This window comes from Papaver somniferum, chromosome 7 (genome assembly GCF_003573695.1).
Source record: "Papaver somniferum cultivar HN1 chromosome 7, ASM357369v1, whole genome shotgun sequence".
NCBI lineage: Eukaryota > Viridiplantae > Streptophyta > Magnoliopsida > Ranunculales > Papaveraceae > Papaver > Papaver somniferum.
The window spans coordinates 134,550,471-134,567,037 of record NC_039364.1 but is presented as its reverse complement, the minus strand read 5'-3'; the positions used below and the strand labels follow the sequence as shown (position 1 = coordinate 134,567,037).

Genomic DNA, 16,567 nt, shown 5'->3' with positions numbered 1-16,567 from the left:
ATCTTCTTGCCTTACAAACATGAAGTTTTGAAGAAAAAGGAAGTTATCTTGTATCAAACAAGAAAGATATCCTTAGAAGATTTTATGTTGGGTTTATTCTGTGAATTAAAGAAGATATGAGTTTAGTAAAGACATATATAGAATAAAGAGAAGGAAAAATTCCTGAAGATATTTTTAATTAAAAAGAAGAAGATTTTGGAGTTATGGAAGAATAAATTTGAGTGATGTGTATTTGTGTGTATAAATAGAGAGCTAGAGAGCACATTTGGGGAGAGTTTGGGAGAGAAAAGAAAACCACTGCTTTAATAATTTTCTCACATTTTCATCATTTGTAAACCATCTTTGAGCATAAATGAAATCAACTTTTGAGCGTGTTTCCATCATGATGAGCTAGACCCAATCCTTGGGGCGACGTAGGAAGCTATCTTTCCAATGAAAAAGTGGTAATTCTTAATTATTTAATTTATGCAATTTTTATTTATGATTATTTGCCTAGATTGAAAATAGATTTTATGATTTTTGTTAAAAAATTGTATTTTCTTTTGATGGAACATGCTTAGCCTAGGGTTTTGATATCTCATGCTTTGGATTAACATTTGTTGTTTCTAAAAATCTACTTTTGCAATAGTTGAGAATCAATTTGAACGTGTGAAATTGCATGATTATAATTAGTATCACTTTGGAATTGGTAAATAGCGGAATCCTAGCCCCAGTATCTCCATAATTCTCACAACACTTTTTATTCGAGTTTGTTATTTTTATTTATAAAAATTAAGTCTAAAAAAGCTGTTTTCACAAGTCTTGAACGAACCATTACTTACCACTTCTACAACCACTGTAAAAATACCAACAATTTTTGGCGGCGCCAACGCGGACTTGTCTTTAGGCTAGAGTTTTTCGATTTTTTTTTTTAGGTTTTTATTTGCTTTTTTATTTTATTTTATTTGTTCTTCTTTACGTTTTTTGGTTTTTTGTCTTTTCGTTACAGAGTTTGGAGTTTGGAGCGAAAGAAAAATTTGCCAAAGCTTTTGGTGAATACTTAAAGATTTGGAGTAAAAGCAAAGCGAAAGGAGCGAAAGAAAAGAAGAATAAAAATTAATTAAAAAAAGAGAGAGAGAGAGAGACATTTTTTTATTTTTTTTTAGATTATGTTTTTCTTTTGCACTTTATTTTTAGACTTTGGACTGTGGACTTTGAGATTTTTTTTTAACCCTACGGAAGGGTAGTTTAAATATAATTTGTTTGTAGAGAAGGACGGCGATTACGATATCGCCTCGGCTCCTCGGGTTCGTACATGACATAGGAGTCGTGGCCCGAGTCGACTTCAGCGGTTCATCCCCCGTATGGTACGGAAGTAAGTTTATCTAAACACCCGCGAATCCCCTGTCAGCGGGTTTACTGTATTCCTTCGTTTGCATATATGCTGAGGAATCAAAAAAGGCTGCTTTAATTTCCTAGTAAAGGGCAAGGACTGGCCATACAAGATAAGGGTTCGGATTTCATCACCGTTCCCTTCTTGCCCGCCTTAGGAAAACGAAACCAAACGCAAACCTAAGCCTAAAATTTGACTAGAACGAGACCTATAGGGTAACGAGCTTAATAGAAAAGTCATTCGAAAAATATTGGTTACTCTTTTAAGCATGCTTCAAAGTTCATGGTGGTTTCTGTGAGTTGAATACGCCGCCTTGTGACGCCGGTGAGGCCTTGGGTATCAAAGCTCCCCTGAGCTTCCCTCGTCTCGATTTAACTTACTTTAACTCGGATTGATTCCAGAGGGGTTTGCTTAAATTGTAACGAATTCCCTTTCAAAGGATTAGAAGATGGTCTAGAAACAATCTAAGTGGAGCCATCATGCTTTTTGTTTGCTAGAAATCAGTAGGTTTTCTGTGGTGGAGTCAGCGTTGTTTGTGTTTGCATAGAACTTCCCTTCCTTTTAGGATTTTTTTCTTTTTATTTTGTTTTTCTAGTGTATTCCCGAGGTTATTAGAGAGCGGGCTTGTAAAAGAAACACTCTAGGTCGTTTGATTAGTGATAAACCTAGTAGTTCTTTTGTGAAGGCGGGGAGATCGAAGACTCTTCTTTTTAGAGCCCTGTCTTTGGAAATTTCAGCTTTGAAAACTTGACAATTAGTGAAGAAAGTACTTCTAGTCCTTTGGTAGTGCCAGAAATGGCAACTTTGAAAGCTTTATTAAACCCAACTAGGACCTCTCGTCCGTCTTGTATCAAGTTAGCTGAAACCGAGGCAAATTATGAACTCAAACCTGGGACTTTACAGATGCTCCCAATATTTTTAGGGAAAGAGAATGAGAACCCCTATTTTCATGTTAGGGAATTTGAGGAAGTTTGTAGTACTCTGAAAATTGAAAACCTTAGTGATGATGCGTTGAAACTTAGGTTATTCCCCTTTTTCTTAAAAGATAAAGCCAAATATTGGATGTATAGTTTGGCTTCTAAGTCAATTAAAACCTATGACCAACTTACATCTGCCTTTACACAGAAGTTTTTCCCAAGGAACAAAACATCGTCTATTAGGACACAAATATGTACTTTTGCTCAACAAGGAGGAGAATCTTTATATAGGTATTTAGAAAGGTTCAATGACTTAATATCTCAATGTCCTCATCATGGTTTAGAGATGGTTAGGTTAGTTCAGATTCTCTACGAGGGTTTAGATTATTCAACAACAACCATGGTTGAGTCCTTATGCACATGTGGGTTTGAGAATAAAACTGTTGATGAGGCGATGACATTTTTGAATGAAATCGCCGATAAGACCCAACAATGAGAAAATAGTAGGGAACCCCAGAAAAGAATTCTTCTAAGTAGAGGAAATGTCAATAGGGTAGAAAGTTCTTATGAGTCAGATGCTAAAATAGCAGCCATAGCCAAAAGGTTATAAGCCTTAGAATTAGGTCATTCTAGTGATAATAGTGGTAGAATAGAGCCTTTTTGGGAAGGCCATACTGTTGAGGAGCAAGCCGATGATCTTTATAACAACATTAGATTCGATAACCGTCAGAAGTTTGACCCATATTCAGAAACCTATAACCCTGGCTAGAGAAACCAGCCCAACCTTTCTTGGTCTAAGGACCGGAATCAAGGTCAGTCTAGTAACTCTCAGGTTCCCCCCGGTTTTGGCTATGTTAAGAATCCTTCAGCTCCGGCACAGTTCCAGAACCCTTCGGATAAGAAGATTATGAGTTTAGAAGAGTCTCTTACTTTGTTAACTCGTAACACTGTGCAGTTTCAGCAATATGTTGCTCAAGGTTTAGAAGAAAATAAGAGAATAGGTCAGGCTAACTCTCCAACTATTTCCGAGTTGAAAACCCAGGTTAGTCAGATAAATGAGTCTTTAAGAGAAAGAGGTAAGTTTCCTAGTCAAACTCAACCCAACCCTAGAGGAATTAATGAAATAGGTGAAAGACCATCCGATCATGTTAATGCAATAACAACCCTTAGGAGCGGTAAAACGGTAGACAATAAGGTAGCCATGCCTAGTGGACATACTTTAGTTCCACCTTATACTTCCGAAGAGGAGCCCATAGCTGAGGAAACTGAAACAATTTCTAAGGAGTCCTAAGAAATTCCTGATAGGACTACCTATGTGTCTAGAGCCCCATATCCATATTTGTTATCCCCAACAAAGAAGGAGTCGACTTTCAACGAGATAGTGGAAATATTTAAGCAGGTGAACATCAACATTCCATTATTAGAAGCAATTAGGAAGATGCCTGCTTATGCCAAGTTCCTTAAAGATATTTGTACGTGAAAGCGTAAGCTGAATGTCCATAAGAAAGCCTTTTTATCTGGTCAAGTAAGTTCAATTCTTCTGAACCAAACACCCCCTAAGTATAAGGACCCTGGATGCCCCACCATCTTGTGTGATTGGTAATCATGTAGTTTATAAGGCATTGATTGACTTAGGAGCTAGTGTTAACTTACTCCCATACCATGTGTATACCCAGCTAGGACTTGGTAAGTTGAAACCGACTAAAATGACACTTCAATTAGATGATCGGTATGTCAAAGTGCCTCGTGGTATCATAGAAGATGTTCTTATTGAGGTTGATAGGTTCATATACCTAGTGGATTTTTTGGTTCTAGATACCCATCCTGTTCAGGACCCAAGTGCTCAAATACCGCTGATTTTAGGTCGCCTATTCTTAGACACATCTAATGCTGTCATCAATTGTAGAACCAGACTTATGAACATATCTTTTGGTAATATGACAATTGAGCTGAATGTCTTTAATGTCATTAAGTCTTCTGAGATAGATGATTTAGAAGTGGTGAACATGATTAGCACTCTAGTTCCTGATCCTTTAGCCTACACTATGTTTGATAATCCATTATTTGATGAACCTTTCAGTGCTTCGGAGGATGTAACCATGGAAAACACCTTAGTTGATGAGCCTATGCTAGAGATTTTCTTTGATAATCCATTATATTAGGATGATGTTCGTTTAGATTAACAGTCCCCAAAAGAAATTAGCATATGTGCTGACTTTATGGAACCTAGAACCCATCCCATAGATTTTGGTCCATTTGAGGATATTTTTCACCCTAAGTTTGGGGGTAATGATGACTCTAGTGATCGTCATGTATCCCTAATTGAAGTCCCTAACTTGGTACTCGAGCTTTGTGCATCTAAGATACTACTTCAGTTTTTTCAAACTCTGATGCCCGATCCTCCAGATATTGTCCATGAAGAAACCCAATTCTTAGACACATGTCATTCGGTTGAACCTGTTTTCCTAGACACTTATATAGAGCCAAATAGACACCCCAGATAAATCTAGTTGACTTGATGAAAGCCCTAGATCAAGTTATGCTCCGTCAGCTCATTTTTTTAATCCAAGATGGTAGTCTTTATTTTGTGTCTGCTCTATTTGGTTATGAGGACCCGCAAATATTTCGTCTATTGGTATATGACTTTGGAAGGTGATAATCCTTTTTGAGGTATTTGATTTCCAGCTAAAGACTTTAAATTTAGCATTTTCTGGGAAGCACCCACGCTCATGCTTACGGTAATATCCTTCCTTATTTCTTTTTCCATCCATCAAATGGTAACAGTTTCTCCTTGTTAATGCTTTTAATTGCATCTTTAGAACATTGAGGACAATGTTAGATTTAAGTTTGGGGGTGGGGAAGAAACTTTTTGTTAGCTTTTAGTTGCAATAAATAAACTCCAGAGCCTAGAAATTTATGCTTATTAAGGTTGGAACTAACCAATTTAAGTGGATGGGAACATCTTGGTTGTTGGAATTGAGGAACCAATATGATTAGAAGGAAACATCTAAAGAGTCTATTCATAAAATCACCGAGCTCAGGTGTTGGAATTAAAAAAAATGGTAGTTTCGCCATATCTCGTTGAATCCTAACCCTTTTGTTTTTATTTTTTTTAAGTGACTTGGTGGGGCACACGATTCAAGTTGTTACCTTTGCTAGGGTGAATTAGGGTGATTGAGATACCAAAAAAAAAAAATTTGAGACCAGACCATCAGACCAACCGGAATAAATTCAATAAAGTCGACCACTGGTGCCCTTGTATATGCCAGTTGTGTTGATCTAGAGTTAGGTTTATCGACCACTGGTCCCCTTGTATATGCAAGTTGTGTTGATATTAGTCAGACCGGTATCTCAGCCCATTAGGATAGGTTCATCTTGGCAGAGGCCTTCAGACAGATATGGGAAACACCGTTCACTTTAAACCATCTAATTTCTCTTTATCCATCTTCTCAATCTTTCCATTTGATTGGTTGACTCCGGTTATGATGTCCAGAAACTATCTGAGTAGAGCTCTGTCACTTATATATGAATTTTAGTATGTTGAGTGCAAACTCGTGTACAACAATTGGAATTTCGCATCAGGGTACTTCCTCCTGTAGTCAATGAGAGTATGCCAACCAAGGAGATTCTTTAGTGCCTTCCAAGGTTTTGCATAGATAGCTAGGGTCCGGAGTAAAAGTTTTGTGGGTGCACCTCTGGTAAACCCTCCGGAGACAACACTCCGCCGCTAGGGCCACCTAGCGGTTTAACGGCTTGTTGCACGTGCTAAGTGTAGTTATTTTTCTTTTTCTAGATTAGATTTGCTCGAGGACTAGCAAATAATAAGTTTGGGGGTATTTGATAGAAACATTTTTGTGACCGAATTGTCCTCAATTTTTAGTATTGTTGGTACTCGATTTTCTACTTATTATGGTGTTTTATGTGTTTGTAGGTATTTTTGGAAAATAAACATTTTTGGAAAATTCGGCTCGAAAAGTTGGTATAGGCACCCGGAGGACACATGTTATTCGGACTCTCAGTTTTGGATAAGGGGCACTTAATTGATAAGGGGCACCCCCATGGAGCCAACTGTTAATCGCACCCCATTACTGGTTAAGGGGGCTCCATCTTCTTCCTTGATTTGAAAAGAAAAATTGGCGGGAAATTTGGTTTCAACGGTAAAGGATTTATTATCTTTAAGAGAAGAATATCTTCTTGCCTTACAAACATGAAGTTTTGAAGAAAAAGGAAGTTATCTTGTATCAAACAAGAAAGATATCCTTAGAATATTTTATCTTGGATTTTATTCTGCGAATTAAAGAAGATATGGGTTTAGTAAAGACATATATCGAATAAAGAGAAGGAAAAATTCATGAAGATATTTTTAATTGAAAAGAAGAAGATTTTGGAGTTATGGAAGAATATATTTGAGTGATGTGTATTTGTGTGTATAAATAGAGAGCTAGAGAGCACATTTGGGGAGAGTTTGGGAGAGAAAAGAAAACCACTACTTTAATAATTTTCTCACATTTTCATCATTTGTATACCATCTTTGAGCATAAATGAAATCAACTTTTGAGCGTGTTTCCATCATGATGAGCTAGACCCAATCCTTGGGGCGACGGAGGAAGCTATCTTTCCAATGAAAAAGTGGTAATTCTTAATTATTTAATTTATGCAATTTTTATTTATGATTATTTGCCTAGATTGAAAATAGATTTTATGATTTATGTTAAACAATTGTATTTTCTTTTGATGGAACATGCTTAGCCTAGGGTTTTGATGTCTCATGCTTTGGATTAACATTTGTTGTTTCAAAAAATCTAATTTTGCAATAGTTGAGAATCAATTTGAACGTGTGAAATTGCATGACTATAATTAGTATCACTTTGGAATTGGTAAATAGCGGTATCCTAGCCCCAATCTCTCCATAATTCTCACAACACTTTTTATTCGAGTTTGTTATTTTTATTTATAAAAATTAAGTCTAAAAAAGCTGCTTTCACAAGTCTTGAACGAACCATTACTTACCACTTCTACAAGCACTGTAAAAATACCATCAATTCTCTAGAAAGTATATTGGAGTTTGTCCATACAAATTGCTAAGCGAAATATTGGGTGGTGTTGTTAGACCCCCGCTTTTTCATCAACAACCAAAGGTTGGATCTAAAAATTGATCGATACAACACACAACCTGTGATATTTCAGTTATATAACAAAATATAATGCGGAATAAAAATAACACAGACACCAGAAATTTTGTTAACGAGGAAACCGCAAATGCGGAAAAACCCCGGGACCTAGTCCAGATTGAACACCACACTGTATTAAGCGGCTACAGACACTAGCCTACTACAAACTAACTTCGGTATGGACTGTAGTTGAACCCTAATCAATCTCACCCTGATTCAAGGTACAGTTGCGCTCTTTACATCTCTGATCTCATCAGGATACTATGCACTTTATTCCCTTAGCTGATCTCACCCATAACTAAGAGTTTCTATGACCCAAAGTCGAAGACTTAATAGACAAATATGTCTCACACAGAAAAGTATATAGAATTGAATAAATCTGTCTCCCACAGAAATACCCAAGAGTTTTTGTTCCGTATTTTGATAAATCTAGGTGTAGATGGTGGATTTTCGACAAGTGAAAAATCGTAAAACCATAATTATACATATTCCGGATCCGGCAATCAGATGAGTATTGAGACTCATGTCTCTCAATAAAGCGTGAAAGATCATGCCATAAAACCTCTGACTGAGAAGGCTGTCTCTCAGAGTATATGTCTATGTGTAGTCTCCCAGCTGAGGCCACGACACATCTCATGAATACTGAGCAATTTCAGTTATTATTTCTGTATAGAATCGAAAGATTGTATGGCTCCTAGACAGCATGCCTGCTAGTATAGAGCAACAACATCTTCAGGATGCAACCAGATTTTCCATGACTATACAGGAGAAATATGACACTCTAGCAAGTTCATATTGCTCAACTCTCAGATAATTAATGCTCCTAGATAGGAATCCCTGCTAGTATAGAGCCCTCAATTAATTATATCTAATCTTAGCTGAATATTCAACTATATTCTTCGAATGTTTCGTTACTTCAGTTTATGCTTTTCCCAGCAAAATTCCATGGGTTAGTAATAGATATTCAATGTACAGGCATCTGAGCATCGAATAAGAGCGGACTAAAATGGTGCAAGTGTGTTTAGCAATAATGCACAGACCAGCATCTGAATGCGCGAACGAGCATTTCAGAACACGAAGGAATGATGAACTTATGCAAAATAGAAAGAAAAATAATAATAAAATATTTGCAAAGGCGCCAGGGGACTGGGCTCATCAGCCAGCCAGTCATGCCATGACCAGTCCCACGCCTAATTTTATATTTTATCATATTTTATTATTTTTCCTGATCTCATGAAAATTCTCTCATTCGAGCAAATCTCCTTCGTTTCAAAGAAATTCTCTAATCTCATGATATTTCTTTATGTCAAGGAAAATAATAAAATTATGGAAAGGTATCACGGGACCGAGCACCAGCCGACCGGCCATTCCCTAGCCGTGGCCGGTCCCACACCTCAGTTCCCCATTATTTTATTATTTACCTCAATCCATGAAAATTCTCTGATTTCATGAATTTTTCCTAAACCCATGAAAATTATTATAAAATTAGGGAAACCGTGGGACCGGGCTCTAGCCGGACGGTCATGCCCTAGCCGGTCCCACACGTCCCTTATTTTATTATTATTACTTTTTTTGCTTTCCTCATTCCATGAAAACTCCCTGATTTCAACAAAATACTTTGGTTTCAACAAATCTCTTTGATTTTATGAAAATTCCCTAAAATCATGAAAATTACATAAAATTGGGAAGAGTGCCCTGGGACCGTTCCCGTTGTGCAGGTCCCACACTCCATCGTTTCCTATTTTATTATTATTTTATTTCTCTCATCTCATGGAAGTTCCCTAATTTCATAAAACACTCTAGTTTCATAGAATTTCCCTCAATTCAGAGAAAATACATAAAAATGGGAAAAATGTGTGGGACCGTGCGTGTTAGCCGGCCATGCCCTAGCTGTGGCCGGTCCCATGCCTTGCAATTCCCTGTTTTTATTATTTTTCATCATCTCATGTATTTTTCCTAGTTTCAGCAAAACCCTGGATTCTGCATATTTTCTCAAAATGTTGCTCAAACGCGCATCGGAAAATATTGAAACTCTCAGGACTGAGACACGGATACTATGCTGACACGGGCACATCCCCTTGACCAACCAAGGGTGGCCCTAAGGCTTGCCAACAGACGGTCCCACACATTTTAATGATTTTAACCTAATTTGCTCAATTGCTCATATTAGGTTCAAACTCTTTTCAAACAATTGAGGGTTTGCTCAAACGACCATAAATTGGTCCCACAGCCACCAAGAGCCGGTCTCATGACTTCTTGGTCGGTCCCTCATCTTTTCATGACTAGGTTTTATTATTTGACGCTCACACGAGCATTATTTCAATAAATGATTAAACCAGCATTTAATCATTCTTTCACCAACTGGTCCCCAAGAGACTTTGGTATTTTTCTCATTCGAGCATCTGGACGTTACATGGTGGACTTATCATCCCAGGTAGCCGGTCCCTTCGCTCTGTGCGGTTGATTTTCAATGAATCATCAATTTAATTAAAATTAGGGTTTTTGAATCCAGAGCTCTGCAAAAACGTGATTCTGAGCAGATCTAAATACTGATAATTTTATATTGATCCCATGATCAACACTTTTATTTATTATACTCGACCCTGGAGTCAGTATCTTAAATTAATGTTTTATTTGGTCATGCTACCAACAATTCATCAAACGAGCAATATTTGCTCAAACCGGAAATATCTGCTCAGACTAGCAATATTTGCTCAAACCAGCAATATTTGCTCAGATTAAAGAATATTGGTTCAACTATAATATTCAACAATTCAGCAACACTTGCTCGTCTTAGGTTATCAACATAGTAATACCTCGTCTCAACAGACATTTAATTCATGAGTTTCAGAACATTTGCAAATCATGTTCAACTCAGCAATACATGGACTCATCGTCCCATAAAGTCAGCAACTGACTCCACAATCACGAGACATCAATCGAGTCACATGGGGAATAATAACTAGGGTGTTGGTCTGGCGGTCTACAACACGTGTGTTCATACACACGACGAGAATGTGAGCAAGTCAGTTGGAAGATTCAGCAAAGTAGTGGGTGGAAAGTTAACCAAGTCTCCGCATGATGAGCAACTAGTTTTGACATGATTTCCCACTTCCCATTCTCTGATTCCAGCAACTGTCACACTTCATGGGATCATGATGTTTTCAACTTAGCAATATAAAAGACCTCTTAATCATGATTAAAAGGACAAGCAATTTCTCGGCAAGTTCATACATACAATCCTTCGTCTACACGAACTCATTATCTGAGCAATCACTCTCAATTGAGTAAAAATTCAATCATTCAGAACTTTCCTACGCTGAATTCACAACACACCTACAATCTCAGATCACCATTGATCTCGCACATTTCTCAGCTTCCCTCCTACAAATCAACCCATCCTTTCTTGTGACCGAATTGACTCTGGAACGACCATTGTTATTGGTTTAGGTCGGAGTCCTATAGATTGATCTCTCGAATTTAAAAGCAATCCATTCTTGCAGTGCATCTGTGTGAGGTTCAACATTTCGCTCGGTTCAAGGAGTCTCCACACGGACGTCTCCTCAATTCCATAAAAAACCAGCAAATCGTTTTTCCCCACCTACAGATTAGCGACCACAGTGGGAGATTGATCTCTCGGTTGAAATCTCACAATTTCACAAGATGGCTGGTCTTATGTCTGGGTTAGTTACAGGTTCCAACACAAACGACGCTAGCACTAGCAACAACAACAATGAGGATATCCCGGAAACCATTCAGACCTCTGACACTGACGGTGGTGATGTTATTCCTCCTCACGCTAACATGGAAGGTCATCCCCTGTTCGGCCTACACCCTGAGGAAATCAGGGGGAATCCGTCACCTACCATGGCTGATCTCATCAAAGTGCAAGAGACTCTTGCAAAGAATCACACTGACATGGATGCAACATAGAAGGATCTATTCAATTATATCAAGACTCTCACTCACAATATGTTAGAGAAGACTCAAGGAAAAGGAAAAGAAAAGGAAACTTCCTCAGATGATGATCCTGAAGTAGTTCCAATTCATACAGTGGATGACAGCGAAGTCTGCAAAGCTGCAGACGATCCATCAGCGAAGGAATCATCAAATTTTATTACTCGAGAATATTTAGAACGCCTCTTGGAGTACCATGGAAAAGACAAGACATCACATGTCCACCGTCACCAGCCTCCGTACCCTACTGCGACGCAAAGGATTCCTCTTCCAAAAGGTTATACCTCTCCAACCTTCACTTTGTATGACGGAACAGGTAATGCTCGGGAACATGTTTCTCGGTTCCTGGAAGCCTTGGGTGAACATTAACATAACCATGTTGTTCGCCTCAAAGAATTTTCAAAATCCTTAAAAGGCGGGGCATACACCTGGTACAACAACATTGCACCAGGGACTATCAATAGTTGTGGAGAAATGATTAACGCCTTCTACAGAAAGTACTTCTTTGTGTCAGAGCAAGTTACTCTCTCTAATCTTGGAAGAATGTTTCAGAGGAATAGTGAACACCCCAATGACTATGTGAAAAGATTCAGAGTCCAGGCCCTGGATTGTCATGATCCAAACGTCATGGGGCAACAACTTGTAGACATGTGCATAAATGGGATGATCCCGGTCTACAGAGCCTTGCTGGAAAATCTCAAGTTTCATATTTTTTAGAGCTTCATGAAGCATCCAAACGATCAGCAACTACTACACCTGCTTTACTAGAAAGAGCAAAGTCTTCAAGATCGAGGAACCCCGAAGCAACCGACGCCTAGTCAACAATCAGTAAAATCTCCAACCTTCAACAAACGTTGTTGTTGAAATGAATGAAAGGAAATCCAAGACACAGCATCGAAGCGCTTCTCCATCCTCTGAAGGCGCAAAGAAAAGATAACCAATCCTGAAGTGCACAAACCTCAACCCGGCATCAATGAACGGGAAATGATCATACAGACTCAAACTTCTCTCTTCCCATGAAGGAGTGATCGAGTTACTGGAAGTCTGGGTTCAAGATGGTGCGATCAAATTGTCGTTCATCAGGAGAGAGCCAACTGAAGAAGAAATGGAAAATCCAAGGAGTACACAAGAATCCTCTCCAGTCAGAACCTTTACGCTCTCTGAACAACCAGTCAAAGAAGCAGTTCAATCCTTGGTCGAAATATGAATTGCTCTATCTATCAAAGGTACAAAGGAAAGACATGTTCACAGCACTGAACCACATCGTGTCAAGAAGTCCACTCTGGAAATACTTCTTGAGCCTCCATCCAAATACCAAGAGATGTACGACTAGGGACTGCTTACCATAGTTAGAAGAAACAAATTTGGAAGAACGTTGATCGATGCTGGCACAACCATCAACAAAATTCCACTGAAAACCATCGGATCCACGGGCACTCGACAAGAAGTTACTCGTGATCCCGTCTCTATCAAAGACCTTGAAAGAACGCTTGGGGACACTTATGGCTACATCACTCTCAAAGTGAACATAAGTTCAACCTGCGCAGAAACCAAGTTTCACATAATCAGGAAGATCCAGGATATGACATTTTCTTCAGACGAGCTTGGATCCATGCTGAAAATATTGCTACTGACAAAGCGCCTTTGGTTGCACATCTGTCCAACGAAGAAAGTTCTGATCCAAAAGATTTGACGGACATTCCATTATCAGAGTACTTGGAGGAATTTCAAACTTTGACGAGGTTGAAGCAAGAACCTGCAAAATATGCATATACATTCATCAAGAAGTTTATCACTCAGGAAAGTCTCATTCCATGTCTATGTCATTTATTTCCTCACATGCTATCCTACATGGGGACTCAATTCTGCTAGCAACTCTGCAAGATGTTATGAATGGTAGCTTCACAACATTAGTATTTTACCAAGTGGTTGAATCTTACGTTTCTCCGAATCAAGCACTGAAACATTCATTACTGAGATGATGTCCAAACATGGCAAAGAACAATTTTGGCGTTTCTCCTGCAAGTCCATGTGTTCCACAAAATCAGAAAGCTCTGATGTCTGCACAAGTGTCGAATCCCACTACCGCAACGAAAGGTATGCTGAATCAACAAAAGATACTCCAGGGCCGAGATGATCAAACCACTAAGACATTTGATACTTAAGGAATGTACGCTTCAACGCTCAAGCATCTAAGAAGCCTTCAAATCGTACTCCCAATCAAAGAGTACACCTTCGATAATGGCACATCTGGCTTTAGCACAAATATCTCGACGATGACACACTGATTCAACACCAGCGCAATCAAAGTGTAACTAAATTACAATCGCTAATTCTTCATTATCCCATGATAAGACTTCTGAAGCAAATGCAACATCATTCATCCATGGATGACACAAACTCCTTCAACACACACTGGGGACTTGATCTTATTGGAATTTGCAATCTGATGTGATTCAATGAAACTTCATCAACGGAACCTCTCTACATCACAAACCCTGTACGACCAAGGAACCTTTTCTCCTCACATCCAGAATGGAGACTGCCGTTGTTATCTGCCACAACAACATTGATTCCCTGACGAGGCCACTTCACAGTAAAGTCATATTCAGGAGAATTTGGGTTGAAATCCTAGAACATATTCATATTAGGAATGCTAAACTCACTAACTAGTTCGTGAATATAAAAGGCTATATCGATAATCATGATTCTAGCCTTTTTCGGTCTCTGGAGCAACTCCAACCATAGTATCAGCATCAACAAGGATATGTGGAGGAACTCCGTTCATAGTTTCAGCATCAACAAGAATTTCTGGATAAATTTCAATCGTGATCTAGCATCAACAACGGTCTCAAGAGCAACATCTTCATGATAGGGCTTCATCAATTAACCATTCTCTGAAGTATTGCTCGATGAAGCGGACTTCTCCAAGCACTAATGATTCATATCAAGGTGTGTAGACATGAAGTATGTTCACATGAAAGTCTTTCCGAATCTTGCACGATGGGCGGGCATAGTCCCAAGTCTTCTACAAGATGTTCTCATCACCTTTATAAATGAGATACAACACACTTCCGGCCATGGGTTTAGGAAAACGTACCAATGGATGAGGAATGGGACAATTCTTCCTGAACGAAAGATGTTTGTCTATGTCTCTTCTACAACATACCAAAAGGGCGCATCAACTGGATATACGAGATGAAAGATATGGCCTTTACCGTTAGGTCTACGAAATCTGAAAATTTTATATGGGATTACAATTTACAAATTTGCACGCTTCGTTGGCTGACCTAGATAACTCCAAATTGAATGATTCTTGTTTCATGAGGTAACTCAGTCTCTTAGATTCAAAAGTTGGGGTCGAGCATCAAATTACAACGTCGTATGAGGTTCCTGCAGTTTCCAGAGCATACAATATGCAAGCAGCAATTCTTAGACGAGATTCATAACTTCCACAGTCGATCGGTGTCCACCAGGTCTTTCCACTAAGTCCTTCATTAAGGTACCTTCAACTTTTACCACCTAGGTCTTTACATCAATTTTTCTACTTGTGTCCTCTATCCAAGTCTTGCCAGAAGAAGAGAAAACGAAAAGGAGAGATTTAACAAAATACTGGGGACTAATAGTCCACTGATCATGATGATCAGTTTCACATTCCAAGACCCGTGACACCAGACTCTCATGTGCTAATCATTCATCATAAAAGGAATGCTACCACCAGGACATGCAACCATGGTCATTACATCACCCCCTCTTGAGAACAACCTCAGTTATGGTCCCGTGACCAGGGTTTCAGAAGTGATGTTTCTACGACTGACAGAAACAAGATGGCACTGCAAGCACCATGTTCATGTATCAATCAAGGGATCCTGATATCAAATGAATCAATGAAATTAAAATCCTTCACCAACCGTTCCACACACAAGCGAATGGTCTAAAGACACAACATGAGTGTTTTACAACAAGCTCGCCTGAGATGATTTTACATTGTCACGCACAAAGCATCGGTCTGGGAGAAATTGGTGAAGAATCTAGGGATGATTCATATACTGTTATCTTCATATGGATGTCCTCTACAACATATCCAAAATTTATAGCAATTGGAGAAACGAGCAAAAAGATGTGGCCAAAACATTGGACTACATACCAGCTGAAAACTTTCTGGAAGTCTCCTAGAAGTTTACTGTTTCGCCTATTTTGGCCCTTAAACCTGCTCAAAAGCCGAAAATCTTCTCTGCCAAAGCTTGGAAATTTTCTAAGGATGAAGAAACATGGGTAGACCGCGAAAATCCGACATCAGACGAAGATTTTATAGTGTTTTTACTGAAAGACCGACTTCTGAATTTTCTGATGACGAATTATGACGAAATTCTTCGTTCATCCACATCTGAATTAGGATATACACCATCAACGCAAATCCTAACTTCATCTTCAGCCGATAGTCTCATTTGCTGAAGACGGCGGTGCTTCTACTGATAAGGGACGATTCCAGATGATCGAGAGACATATAAAGTACCAGCTTTCCAACGTCTCTGAAAGGTTGATTCATCTCGGCATGAACATCTGCAGAAGTCTTCCTCTTTGACTTAGATATTTCTGGAGCGTTCGCCGGAAGAACCAGAAGGGTGGTTGTAACCAGAAGTTACCACTATCTGAGGTGAAAGACATGGAGTCATGGATATACTAATAACAAACGCGTAACAAAATGGTAACAATCCAAATCTTACCAATTTACAATTTCACTAGCTGTAGTGATTATAACGTCAGAATTTTGAAAACTTGCTCGTTCCCTCAAACCTGCAAAGACGAGCAAAATTCATTATTCAAAATCATAACTTGATTTTCATAAAACCGTGAACAACCCACATGAATTTTAACATCCACTGGTTTTTCAAAAACTAGACAGACGTCCATTCTACAATTGTGAAAACTCACATACAAACATTATTTCACCATGTATAATGGTCTACTTTCAACAGTTGTTCAAAATCAAAAAATGATTTTACAAAATATATAAATATTTAACGTGAAACTCACGTAAATTTGAAAAAATGTATCTATATATTTTTGTTCCCTCGCACGAGCATCTGTCTTTGAAGCGAGAGTATATTTTCAAAGAATTCTGAAAGCTCGAAGATAAATTTTTTTTA

General features: G+C 38.6%; 1 pseudogene; it reads right to left on the bottom strand.

Moving 5' to 3' along the window:
- Positions 1-2,531: 2,531 nt before the first annotated feature.
- On the bottom strand, positions 2,532-2,631 carry LOC113300809 (annotated as a pseudogene).
- Positions 2,632-16,567: the final 13,936 nt, after the last annotated feature.